The sequence below is a fragment of the Ranitomeya imitator genome, chromosome 1, assembly GCF_032444005.1.
Source record: "Ranitomeya imitator isolate aRanImi1 chromosome 1, aRanImi1.pri, whole genome shotgun sequence".
Lineage (NCBI taxonomy): Eukaryota > Metazoa > Chordata > Amphibia > Anura > Dendrobatidae > Ranitomeya > Ranitomeya imitator.
The window spans coordinates 755,140,888-755,153,719 of NC_091282.1; the positions used below are offsets into that span (position 1 = coordinate 755,140,888).

General features: G+C 42.5%; 1 protein-coding gene across 2 annotated transcripts in view; it reads right to left on the reverse strand.

Moving 5' to 3' along the window:
- Positions 1-12,832, reverse strand: part of MDGA2 (MAM domain containing glycosylphosphatidylinositol anchor 2) — a 1,083,460-nt gene that overhangs the window by 524,202 nt on the left and 546,426 nt on the right. The window lies entirely within an intron of this gene.

Below are 12,832 nucleotides of genomic sequence, written 5' to 3' on the forward strand. Positions count from 1 at the left end.
GACTGTTGGGAAAAGCTTTACCGAGAATGTGTCATCAGAAAAATCATCCATTGTTTAAATAAGGTTTTGTCTTAATTGGGTTTTTTTTAACTCATTTGGCAGTTTTTTTCCTCATATCAAAATCTTTAATAAAATTAAAATTAGAAATTGATAAATACAAGTGCGTAATGTACGCAAAAATACCTAGTGAACAATTTTAATGTAAATATCGCAGCTAAGAACCACTAATAAATAAAACCAAATGATAAATCACATAAAATAAAATACGGAGCGGATCCCAGAAATGAACTAGATTGCATCACAATGTATAGAAATAGAGCGACTACCTTCCTATAAATGCAGGCTTTACCATGTTATTAGCCAGAGCAAATGCCGCTCGTCTATAAAGCAGCCTCTGTTTCTTCAAGGACCATCCCTGACGAAGGAGACCGTGTTCTCCAAAACGCGTTGGAATTGGTCCTCATCGCGCCTCGTACTCCGCCAGTCACGTGACTACCTACGTCACGCAAGGTCCTAATCCTACGGACTCCAAGCACGAGCATATCCACGCTCCTACGCTGGCGGTTAGCAGGCTCAGGAAGTGTGTGTCACCGGCCGGGACCGCGCTCCTGTAAGGTATATTTTTTCCTTCCTCTCGTTTTTTTTGGCTGTTACAAAGAAGAACTTTTGAATATGGACTTCAGCGCCTGAAGAGTCAGCCCTCTGTGAGGTACTTTATACCCCAATCGTTCCATATTTTATACGTTGTGGAGCCACTCAGCCCACTCTTGGGACTGTTTTTGTATTTCTCTATGTGATCCTTTACTGTGGGATTGTTTAAATTGGTCGCTCTATTTCTATACATTGTGATGCCATCTAGTTCAATTCTGGGACCCGCTCCGTATTTTATTTAATGTGATTTATCATTTGGTTTTATTTATTAGTGGTTTTTAGCTGCGATATTTACATTAAAATTGTTCACTAGGTATTTTTGCGCACATTACGGACTTGTATTTATCTATTTTTAACTTGACAATCTGGTGGTATTGTCCTTTATGTTGCAGCAGATACCTGTGTATTGGAATATTTTGCGCCAACCCATTCTTATTCTTAAAAATTAGAAATTGTAATTTTCACACTGAGGCTTTATTAGATTCAAACTGTGACCTCACCTATTGTGAATGGTGGATCCTGTGTTATCTACTGTGTATAGTGGTGTTATCAGTAATTGTACAGGAGGAGGAGGTGAGCTGTGACATCACCTATTGTGAATGGTGGATCCTGGGTTATCTACTGTGTATAGTGGTGTTATCAGTAATTGTACAGGAGGAGGAGGTGAGCTGTGACATCACCTATTGTGAATGGTGGATCCTGTGTTATCTACTGTATATAGAGGAGTTATCAGTCATTGTACAGGAGGAGGAGGTGAGCTGTGACATCACCTATTGTGAATGGTGGATCCTGTGTTATCTACTGTATATAGACGAATTATCAGTCATTGTACAGGAGGAGGTGAGCTGTGATATCACCTATTGTGAATGGTGGATCCTGTGTTATCTACTGTATATAGAGGTGTTATCAGTCATTGTACAGGAGGACGGGAGCTGTGACATCACCTATTGTGAATGGTGGATCCTGTGTTATCTACTGTATATAGAGATGTTATCAGTCATTGTACAGGAGGAGGAGGTGAGCTGTGATATCACCTATTGTGAATGGTGGATCCTGTGTTATCTACTGTATATAGAGGTGTTATCAGTCATTGTACAGGAGGACGGGAGCTGTGACATCACCTATTGTGAATGGTGGATCCTGTGTTATCTACTGTATATAGAGATGTTATCAGTCATTGTACAGGAGGAGGAGGTGAGCTGTGACATCACCTATTGTGAATGGTGGATCCTGTGTTATCTACTGTATATAGAGGTGTTATCAGTCATTGTACAGGAGGACGGGAGCTGTGACATCACCTATTGTGAATGGTGGATCCTGTGTTATCTACTGTATATAGAGATGTTATCAGTCATTGTACAGGAGGAGGAGGTGAGCTGTGACATCACCTATTGTGAATGGTGGATCCTGTGTTATCTACTGTATATAGAGGTGTTATCAGTCATTGTACAGGAGGAGGAGGTGAGCTGTGACATCACCTATTGTGAATGGTGGATCCTGTGTTATCTACTGTATATAGAGGTATTATCAGTCATTGTACAGGAGGAGGTGAGCTGTGATATCACCTATTGTGAATGGTGGATCCTGTGTTATCTACTGTATATAGAGATGTTATCAGTAATTGTACAGGAGGAGGAGGTGAGCTGTGACATCACCTATTGTGAATGGTGGATCCTGTGTAATCTACTGTGTATAGTAGTGTTGTCAGTAATTGTACAGGAGGAGGAGGTGAGCTGTGACATCACCTATTGTGAATGGTGGATCCTGTGTAATCTACTGTGTATAGTGGTGTTATCAGTAATTGTACAGGAGGAGGAGGTGAGCTGTGACATCACCTATTGTGAATGGTGGATCCTGTGTTATCTACTGTATATAGATGAGTTATCAGTCATTGTACAGGAGGAGGAGGTGAGCTGTGACATCACCTATTGTGAATGGTGGATCCTGTGTTATCTACTGTATATAGAGGTGTTATCAGTCATTGTACAGGAGGACGGGAGCTGTGACATCACCTATTGTGAATGGTGGATCCTGTGTTATCTACTGTATATAGAGATGTTATCAGTCATTGTACAGGAGGAGGAGGTGAGCTGTGACATCACCTATTGTGAATGGTGGATCCTGTGTTATCTACTGTATATAGAGGTGTTATCAGTCATTGTACAGGAGGAGGAGGTGAGCTGTGACATCACCTATTGTGAATGGTGGATCCTGTGTTATCTACTGTATATAGAGGTGTTATCAGTCATTGTACAGGAGGACGGGAGCTGTGACATCACCTATTGTGAATAATAAAAATAATAATAATAATTTTTATTTATATAGCGCCAACATATTCCGCAGCGCTTTACAAATTATAGACGGGAATTGTACAGACAATAGACATTACAGCATAACAGAAATATAGTTCAATACAGATACCAGGAGGAATGAGAGCCCTGCTCGCAAGCTTACAAACTATGAGGAAAAGGGGAGACGCGAGAGGTGGATGATAACAATTGCTTTAGTTATTCGGACCAGCCATAGTGTAAGGCTCAGGTGTTCCTGTAAAGCTGCATGAACCAGTTAACTGCCTAAGTATGTAGCAGTACAGACACAGAGGGCTAATACTGCATAAAGTGTATGAGAACATGATGCGAGGAACCTTTTTTTTTCTTTTTTTTTATAAATAGGCCACACAGGGATCGTTAGGTTAATGCATTGAGGCGGTAGGCCAGTCTGAACAAATGAATTTTTAGGGTACGCTTAAAACTGTGGGGATTGGGGATTAATCGTATTAACCTAGGTAGTGAATTCCAAAGAATCGGCGCAGCACGTGTAAAGTCTTGGAGACGGGAGTGGGAGGTTCTGATTATTGAGGATGCTAACCTGAGGTCATTAGCGGAGCAGAGGGACATGGTGGATCCTGTGTTATCTACTGTATATAGAGATGTTATCAGTCATTGTACAGGAGGAGGAGGTGAGCTGTGACATCACCTATTGTGAATGGTGGATCCTGTGTTATCTACTGTATATAGAGGTGTTATCAGTCATTGTACAGGAGGAGGAGGTGAGCTGTGACATCACCTATTGTGAATGGTGGATCCTGTGTTATCTACTGTATATAGAGATGTTATCAGTCATTGTACAGGAGGAGGAGGTGAGCTGTGACATCACCTATTGTGAATGGTGGATCCTGTGTTATCTACTGTATACAGAGATGTTATCAGTCATTGTACAGGAGGAGGAGGTGAGCTGTGACATCACCTATTGTGAATGGTGGATCCTGTGTTATCTACTGTATATAGAGGTGTTATCAGTCATTGTACAGGAGGAGGAGGTGAGCTGTGACATCACCTATTGTGAATGGTGGATCCTGTGTTATCTACTGTATATAGAGATGTTATCAGTCATTGTACAGGAGGAGGAGGTGAGCTGTGACATCACCTATTGTGAATGGTGGATCCTGTGTTATCTACTGTATACAGAGATGTTATCAGTCATTGTACAGGAGGAGGAGGTGAGCTGTGACATCACCTATTGTGAATGGTGGATCCTGTGTTATCTACTGTATATAGAGGTGTTATCAGTCATTGTACAGGAGGAGGAGGTGAGCTGTGACATCACCTATTGTGAATGGTGGATCCTGTGTTATCTACTGTATATAGAGATGTTATCAGTCATTGTACAGGAGGAGGAGGTGAGCTGTGACATCACCTATTGTGAATGGTGGATCCTGTGTTATCTACTGTATACAGAGATGTTATCAGTCATTGTACAGGAGGAGGAGGTGAGCTGTGACATCACCTATTGTGAATGGTGGATCCTGTGTTATCTACTGTATATAGAGGTGTTATCAGTCATTGCACAGGAGGAGAATGTGAGCTGTGATATTACCTATTGTGAATGGTGGATCCTGTGTTATCTACTGTATACAGAGATGTTATCAGTCATTGTACAGGAGGAGGAGGTGAGCTGTGACATCACTTATTGCGATTGGTGAATCCTGTGTTAGCAGCTGTGTAAAGAGGAGTTACCCGTATTGTAATTCTGCCTTTGATGATAAGGAGCCTGCTGGACACCCTGGACACCCTTACTAAAAAATGATGGAAACTATTATTCTAAAATAGCCCTATTTTTGTTTTTTTTTTAATGAAGACTGATATGCAAAAAATGGCAACATTTAAAAAAAACATATTTGTAACGCAAAGACCTGATATATACAATAGACATCTTCCCTATTAAGTTTTTTAAAAGGGTTGTCGATGGCTTCTATAGTCCAAAAAAAGCGCTGCCATACCATACCACAGGTTTTGTGTGATAATCCAGCTCAGCTCTATTGAAGTCAATGAGGCTAAGTTGCAAAACTATATGGGGAGTGAGTCCCGGGACACCTGCCTAACACGCTATGGGTAAATACTATGTTTAACTGCAGTGCCATTTTTTATTCATGTTTCTTGCATCAGTAGCTGGCATGATTTGACAAGTCTGGTATGTGCACAAGCCGAACTATCTGGGAGTAAGTGGGAGTGTTTGGAGTCCACAGGAACATATGGCATCCTTTAACCCCTCCATTGCTCTCAGCTTTTCCGGCATGCTATGCAGGCTCTATTAGGAGCTAATGGGAGTGGTTGGCATTCACAGGGATGTATAATGTGCTACCAAATTTAACCCTTTGTGCTACCAGCATACAGATAGGCTTTAAACTTATTGCTGCTGCTGTGATATTTTTATAAATTTACCATGGCACTTTGATTTGGTATGTTTACTATATTGTGCTGGCCCAATTGTGCAGGCGGGACCTACCGGCACTCACTTATTTGGAATTTTTGTCATGTACCTCATATTGTTATAAACGCCACTGATTGCTCCAAGAACTGTATGCACTTCCATACTAACAGTTCTAGTTTTATGTATATGGATATTTAATAAAAGTTTTGTGTACGTTTGTATATTATGAGCTTCTGACTCGTTTTTTTCTCCTGTATTATTATATATATATTTGAGTCGCTCTGCCCTTAATAATATGCAATTTAGCATTAATGCTACTTTATGCATGGTATTTTTGTAGGAAGAATGTCTTTGGGATTATTTTTCAAACTATATGTAACCTGTAGACAAATGTGGCACTGTTCCACTAGAAATAGCCATATTGTTCCTGAAACTGAACAATTGTTTTAACCCCTTCCCGACCTATGACGCCACGTAGGCGTCATGGAAGTCGGTGGCAATCCGACCTGTGACGCCTATGTGGCGTCATGGAGGGATCGTGTCCCTGCAGATCGGGTGAAAGGGTTAACTCCAATTTCACCCGACCTGCAGGGACAGGGGGAATGGTGCTTCAGCCCAGGGGGGTTGCTTCACCCTCCCCCCCCCCCCCCCCGTGGCTACGATCGCTCTGATTGGCTGTTGAAAGTGAAACTGCCAATCAGAGCGATTTGTAATTTTTCACCTATGCAAACTGGTGAAATATTACAATCCAGCCATGGCCGATGCTGCAATATCATCGGCCATGGCTGGAAACACTGATCTGCCACCGCCACCGATCTCCTCCCCAGTCCTCCGTCCTGTGCTCCGCTCCCCTCCGTCCTCCTGTCCGCTCCCCCATCCTCCTGTCCGCTCCCCCCGTGCTCCGATCCCACCCCCCGTGCTCCTATTTTTTCCCGGTGTCCGGCCGTCTTCTCCATGGGCGCGGCCATCTTCCAAGCCGGCAGATTCATTCCAGGTACATTTTAATCACTGTGATAAAACCTATCACAGCGATCAAAATAAAAAAATAGTAAATGAACCCCCCCTTTATCACCCCCATAGGTACGGACAATAATAAAATAAAGAAAATATATTTTCTTTTATTTTTCCACTAGGGTTAGGGTTAGAACTAGGGTTAGGGTTAGAACTAGGGTTAGGGTTAGGGCTAGGGGGCTAGGTTTAGGGTTAGAACTAGGGTTAGGGTTAGAACTAAGGTTAGGGTTCGAATTAGGCCAACGTCACACTGGCGTTTTAAACGGCCGAGTGCAATGCGATAAAAAATCGCATTGCACTCGGACCAATGTTAAGCAGCTCCCAGCAGTCGACTTTTTGTCGGCCGTTTTCCTCAGTCCGAGACAATCGCAGCATGCTGCGATTGTCTGGGACCGATGAAAACTCTCGGCTCACTCGCACCCATATAAGCCTATGGGTGCGAGTGAGACAGCGCACACCACTCGGATATCATCCGAGTGATGTGCGTTATAAGCGGACCCAAGCAATGGAGGAGATGGAGAAATTCATTTGTCCGCCTCCTCTGCAGCTGTGCTCCGATCCTCCCTGTGCGAGAGAATCGGAGCACATATGCATGACACTCGGCTCCTGCTCTACTGCGAGCAGGAGCCGAGTTTCATTAGCATATCGCATCCGATGATCTCGCATCGGATGCAATACGCCAGTGTGACGCCGGCCTTGGGGTTAGAGTAAAGGCCCCTTCACATTTAGCGACGCTGCAGCGATACCGACAACGATCCGGATCGCTGCAGCGTCGCTGTTTGGTCGCTGGAGAGCTGTCACACAGACCGCTCTCCAGCGACCAACGATGCCGGTAACCAGGGTAAACATCGGGTAACTAAGCGCAGGGCCGCGCTTAGTAACCCGATGTTTACCCTGGTTACCATGCTAAAAGTAAAAAAAAACAAACAGTACATACTTACCTACAGCTGTCTGTCCTCCAGCGCTGCGCTCTGCTTCTCTGCACTCCTCCTGTACTGTCTGGGAGCCGGAAAGCAGAGCGGTGACGTCACCGCTCTGCTTTCCGGCTCACAGACAGTACAGGAGGAGTGCAGAGCGCAGCGCTGGAGGACAGACGGCTGTAGGTAAGTATGTACTGTTTGTTTTTTTTTACTTTTAGCATGGTAACCAGGGTAAACATCGGGTTACTAAGCGCGGCCCTGCGCTTAGTTACCCGATGTTTACCCTGGTTACCAGTGAAGACATCGCTGGATCGGTGTCACACACGCCGATCCAGCGATGTCTCCAGGGAGTCCAGCGACGAAATAAAGTTCTGGACTTTATTCAGCGACCAACGATCTCCCAGCAGGGGCCTGATCGTTGGTCGCTGTCACACATAACGATTTCATTAACGATATCGTTGCTACGTCACAAATAGCAACGATATCGTTAACAATATCGTTATGTGTGAAGGTACCTTAAGGGTTAGAATTAGGCTATGTGCACACGGTGCAGATTTGGCTGCGGATCCACGGCGAATTGGCCGCTGCAGATTCATAGCAGTTTTCCATGAGGTTTACAGTACCATGATGCGGTACTGTGCGGAAAATAATGCGTGGAAACGCTGCATTGTATTTTCCGCAGCATGTCAATTCTTTGTGCGGATTCCGGGAATAGCTATGGAGGATATCCACTAAATTAAAACATAACTTTTAATATATATATGGATAAAAGATTCGGATCCTAACATGACACATACTAAAACAATACAAACGTGCTCAAGTGAACCAGTGCTCAAAATAAAAAATTGGATCGGTCTTACCAATTTTGACGGACAATTAGAAAGGTGGTTGGTGGTCTCCCGTAGTAGGGCACACTTGGGGCCTGTCCTTGTTAGGACAGGAGCTCTTCCAAGGGATTACAGGGAAGACAGTGGCAGTGTACCTTCCCTACCCTTGGCCCTTTACATCTGGAACCACCTCCCTCATGGATTTTGAGGGGTCCTTTCTAATTGTCCGTCAAAATTGGTAAGACCGATCCAATTTTTTATCTTGAGCACTGGTTCACTTGAGCACGTTTGTATTGTTTTTGTATGTGTCATGTTAGGATCCGAATCTTTTATCCATATATATATTAAAGGTTATGTTTTAATTTAGTGGATATCCTCCATAGCTATTCCCATAATTTTCCAGAGGGTACAGACAGGGCTAATTTCTATATAGGCCTTAGCTATTTCTTACTTTGTGCGGATTCCACAGCGTTTTACAAAAGTTCCTCAATAGGAATCCGCAGGTGAAATCCGCACAAAAAACAACGTGGGCACATAGCCTTAGGGTTAGGGTTGGAATTAGAGTTAGGGTTGGAATTAGGGCTAGGGTTGGAATTAGGGTTAAGATAAGGCTTGTGGTTAGGTTTATGGTTAGGGTTAGGGGTGTGTTGTGGTTAGGGTTGTGGTTAGGGTTGGGATTAGGGTTAGGGTTGGGATTAGGGTTAGGATTAGGGTTGGGATTAGGGTTAGGGGTGTGTTGGGGTTAGGGTTGTGGTTATGGGTGTGTTGGGGTTAGGGTTGTAATTAGGGTTATGGCTAGAGTTGGGATTAGGGCTAGGGGTGTGTTGGGGTTAGTGTTGGAGTTAGAATTGACGGGTTTCCACTGTTTAGGCACATCAGGGGTCTCCAAACGCAACATGGCGCCACCATTGATTCCAGCCAATCTTGCGTTCACAAAGTCAAATGGTGCTCCCTCCCTTCCGAGCCCTGACATGCACCCAAACAGTGGTTTACCCCCACATATGGGGTACCAGCATACTCAGGACAAACTGGGCAACAACTATTGGGGTCCAATATCTCCTGTTACCCTTGCAAAAATAAAAAATTGCTTGCTAAAGCATAATTTTTGAGGAAAGAAAAATGATTTTTATTTTCATGGCTTTGCATTGTAAACTTCTGTGAAGCACTTGGGGGTTTAAAGCGCTCACCACATATCTAGATAAATTCCTTGGGGGGGTCTAGTTCCAAAATGTTGTCACTGGTCACTTGTGGGGGGTTTCTACTGTTTAGGCACATCAGGGGCTCTGCAAACGTAACATGATGCCCGCAGACTATTCCATCAAAGTCTGCATTTCAAAACGTCACTACTTCCCTTCTGAGCGATGACGTGTGCCCAAACAGTGGTTTACCCCCACATATGGGGTACCAGCATGCTCAGGACAAACTGAACAGCGACTATTGGGGTCCAATTTCTTCTATTACCCTTGGGAAAATAAAAAATTGCTTGCTAAAACATAATTTTTGAGGAAAGAAAAATGTTTTTTTATTTTGACGGCTCTACGTTATAAACTACTGTGAAGCACTTGGGGGTTTAAAGTGGTCACCGTACATCTAGATTAGTTCCATGGGAGGTCTAGTTTCCAAAATGGGGTCACATGTGGGGGAGCTCCAATGTTTAGGCACACAGGGGCTCTTCAAATGTGACATGGTGTTCGCTAACGATTGGAGCTAATTTTTCATTCAAAAAGTCAAATGGCGCTCCTTCCCTTCCAAGCCCAGCCGTGTGCCCAAACAGCGGTTTACTCCCACATGTGAGGTATCATTGTACTCAGGAGAAATTGCTAAATAAATTTTAGGATCCATTTTATCCTGTTGCCCATGTGGAAATGAACAAATTGAGGCTAAAAGAAATTTTATTTTTTGTGAAAAAAAGTACTCTTCATTTTTACAGATCGTTTTGTGAAGCACCTGGGGGTTCAAAGTGCTCACTATGCATCTAGATAAGTTCCTTGGTGGGTCTAGTTTCTAAAATGGGGTCACTTGTGGGGAAGCTCCAATCTTTAGGTACACAGGGGCTCTCCAAACGCGACATGGTGTCCGCTAATGATTGGAGCTAATTTTTCATTCAAAAGTCAAATGGCGCTCCTTCCCTTCCGAGCCTTGCAGTTTGCAAAAACAGTGGTTTGTGACCACATATGAGATATCAGTGTACTCAGGAGAAATTGCCCAACATATTTTAGAACCCATTTTATCCTGTTGCCCATGTAAAAATGAAAAAATTAAGGCTAAATGAATTTTTTTGTGAAAAAAAGTACTTTTTCATTTTTACGGATCAATTTGTGAAGCACCTGGGGGTTCAAAGTGCTCACTATGCATCTAGATAAGCTCCTTGCGGGGTCTTGTTTCCAAAATGGGGTCACTTGTGGGGGAGTTCCAATGTTTAGGCACACAGGGGCTCTCCAAACACGACATGGTGTCCGCTAAAGATTGGAGCCAATTTTTAATTGAAAAAGTCATATGGCGCTCCTTCCCTTCCGAGCCCTGTCGTGTGCCCAAACAGTGGTTCCCCCCACATATGGGGTATCAGCGTACTCAGGACAAATTGGACAACAACTTTCGGGGTCCAGTAAATAAAAAAATTGTTGATAAAAGATCATTTTTGTGACTAAAAAGTTAAATGTTCATTTTTTCCTTCCATGTTGCTTCTGCTGCTGTGAAGCACCTGAAGGGTTAATACACTTTTTGAATGTGGTTTTGAGCACCTTCAGGGGTGCAGTTTTTAGAATGGTTTCACTTTTGGGTATTTTCAGCCATATAGACCCCTCAAACTGACTTCAAATGTGAGGTGGTCCCTAAAAAAATGGTTTTGTAAATTTCATTGTAAAAATGAGAAATCGATGGTCAAATTTTAACCCTTATAACTTACGAGCAAAAGAAATGCTGTTTCCAAAATCGTGCTGATGTAAAGTAGACATGTGGGAAATGTTATTTATTAATTATTTTGTGTCACATAACTCTCTCCTTTAACAGTATAAAAATTCAAAATTTGAAAATTGCGAAATTTTCAAAATTTTTGCCAAATTCCCTTTTTTTTCACAAATAAACGCAAAAATTATCGACCTAAATTTACCACTAACATGAAGTGCAAAATATGTCACGAAAAAAACAATCTGAGAACCGCTAGAATCCGTTGAAGCGTTCCTGAGTTATTACCTCATAAAGGGACACTGGTCAGAATTGCAAAAAATAACCAGGTCATTAAGGTCAAAATAGGCTGGGTCATGAAGGGGTTAATAAAGAATAATTGCATCTGCATACAAAAACTACCCTCTCTGCTCATCCCCAACATGAATGGGGCTGTATAAGAGGTCAATACTTAGTTAAGACCATTGTTGGACACCATTTATTTGGAGATTAAGCAAATGTTCAAATTTCCAGAATAAATGAACGTGTATTTTTGTAGAATTAAATTCCTGCCTGATTGATCATTTACAGTTTGTCCTGAAATAATGAAACATAATTCAGATCACTTGGCACAATGGATAGACTTCCCGATAACTGGCCATAGGCTGAACGTTATGCAGTTATACCAATGTTTTAGTTATAAAGGGGCTCGCCCCGAACAAAGACATTTAGGACTTCACATACAGGCATCAATTTTAATGTAAAAATTGGAAAATTTTCTGAAAATATCCCAATGAGTCCATCTGAACTTTCCATGTGTAATTTTTTTTTTAGAAAAATGGTAAAGGGTAAGACAACTATGAGTACGACACCCTCGCCCCCTATAATATACAAATGAATAGTCAGCTACTTTGTGACATCTGTGTCGATGCCTGTCCTTCTGTCATCGGATGATGCGAGGCGACTACTCCAGTTCCGTGTTCTCAGATCCTTATAGTTGTATGTACTTGGAATTCAGTTCATTTTTCGATGTTTGTTTCCTTCTATGTGGCTGGGCTGGGTTGCAAGCTATTTAAGCTCCTGAAAGCCTGCAGTCCACTTAAAGTAATAATTGGACTTGCTCCTAGACAACTTTGCAGCGTTGACTCCTTGTAGACATTCCTGATTTTTGACCGTCACTCGTTTTGTGACTACTCTCCTGACTTGTCATTTTGTTCCTGTACTGATCTCCTTATTCTGACATGGTTACTATTCAACAAAAAAAAAAAAAAAAAAAAAAAAATTTGCATTCTGTCTACCCGTATATTTACCTTGAGTAGTTTCCTTTGGTATTCTAATTTGCTTAAAAATATTAAGAGATTTATCAGTCTATTGTGATGACAATTACTGATTAAGTGACATCTGACTTTTTGGATTTTTTTTTTCTTTAATATATATTTTTTCACTATTTTTGCATGTTTTGTTTACACTTATTATTTTTATTCTGACAAGTACCAGGGTGTATTGGGACATTTCTGTTTCTATCTCCATTGCAGGGACTTTACGGGACCCTAGGGTCAGCCATCAAGGAGTGGGGGCACCTACTGCTGAAAATTAGGGTGTCTACCTCCACTGCCAGGCAGATGTGCTTATAGGGACTATCTATAGGGCTCACCAGAATTCCTGTATTGCAGGGATTTCCAGGGACTTGAAGGGTGAGCCGTCGAGGAGTGGGGGCGCCTACCGTAGAAATTTAAGGTGCCTACCTCCACTGCCAGGCATGGCCCAGTATAGTTACCCTTCAGGGTCTAACAGATACACATTTTGTCTTCCCAAATTGTATTGTTATAA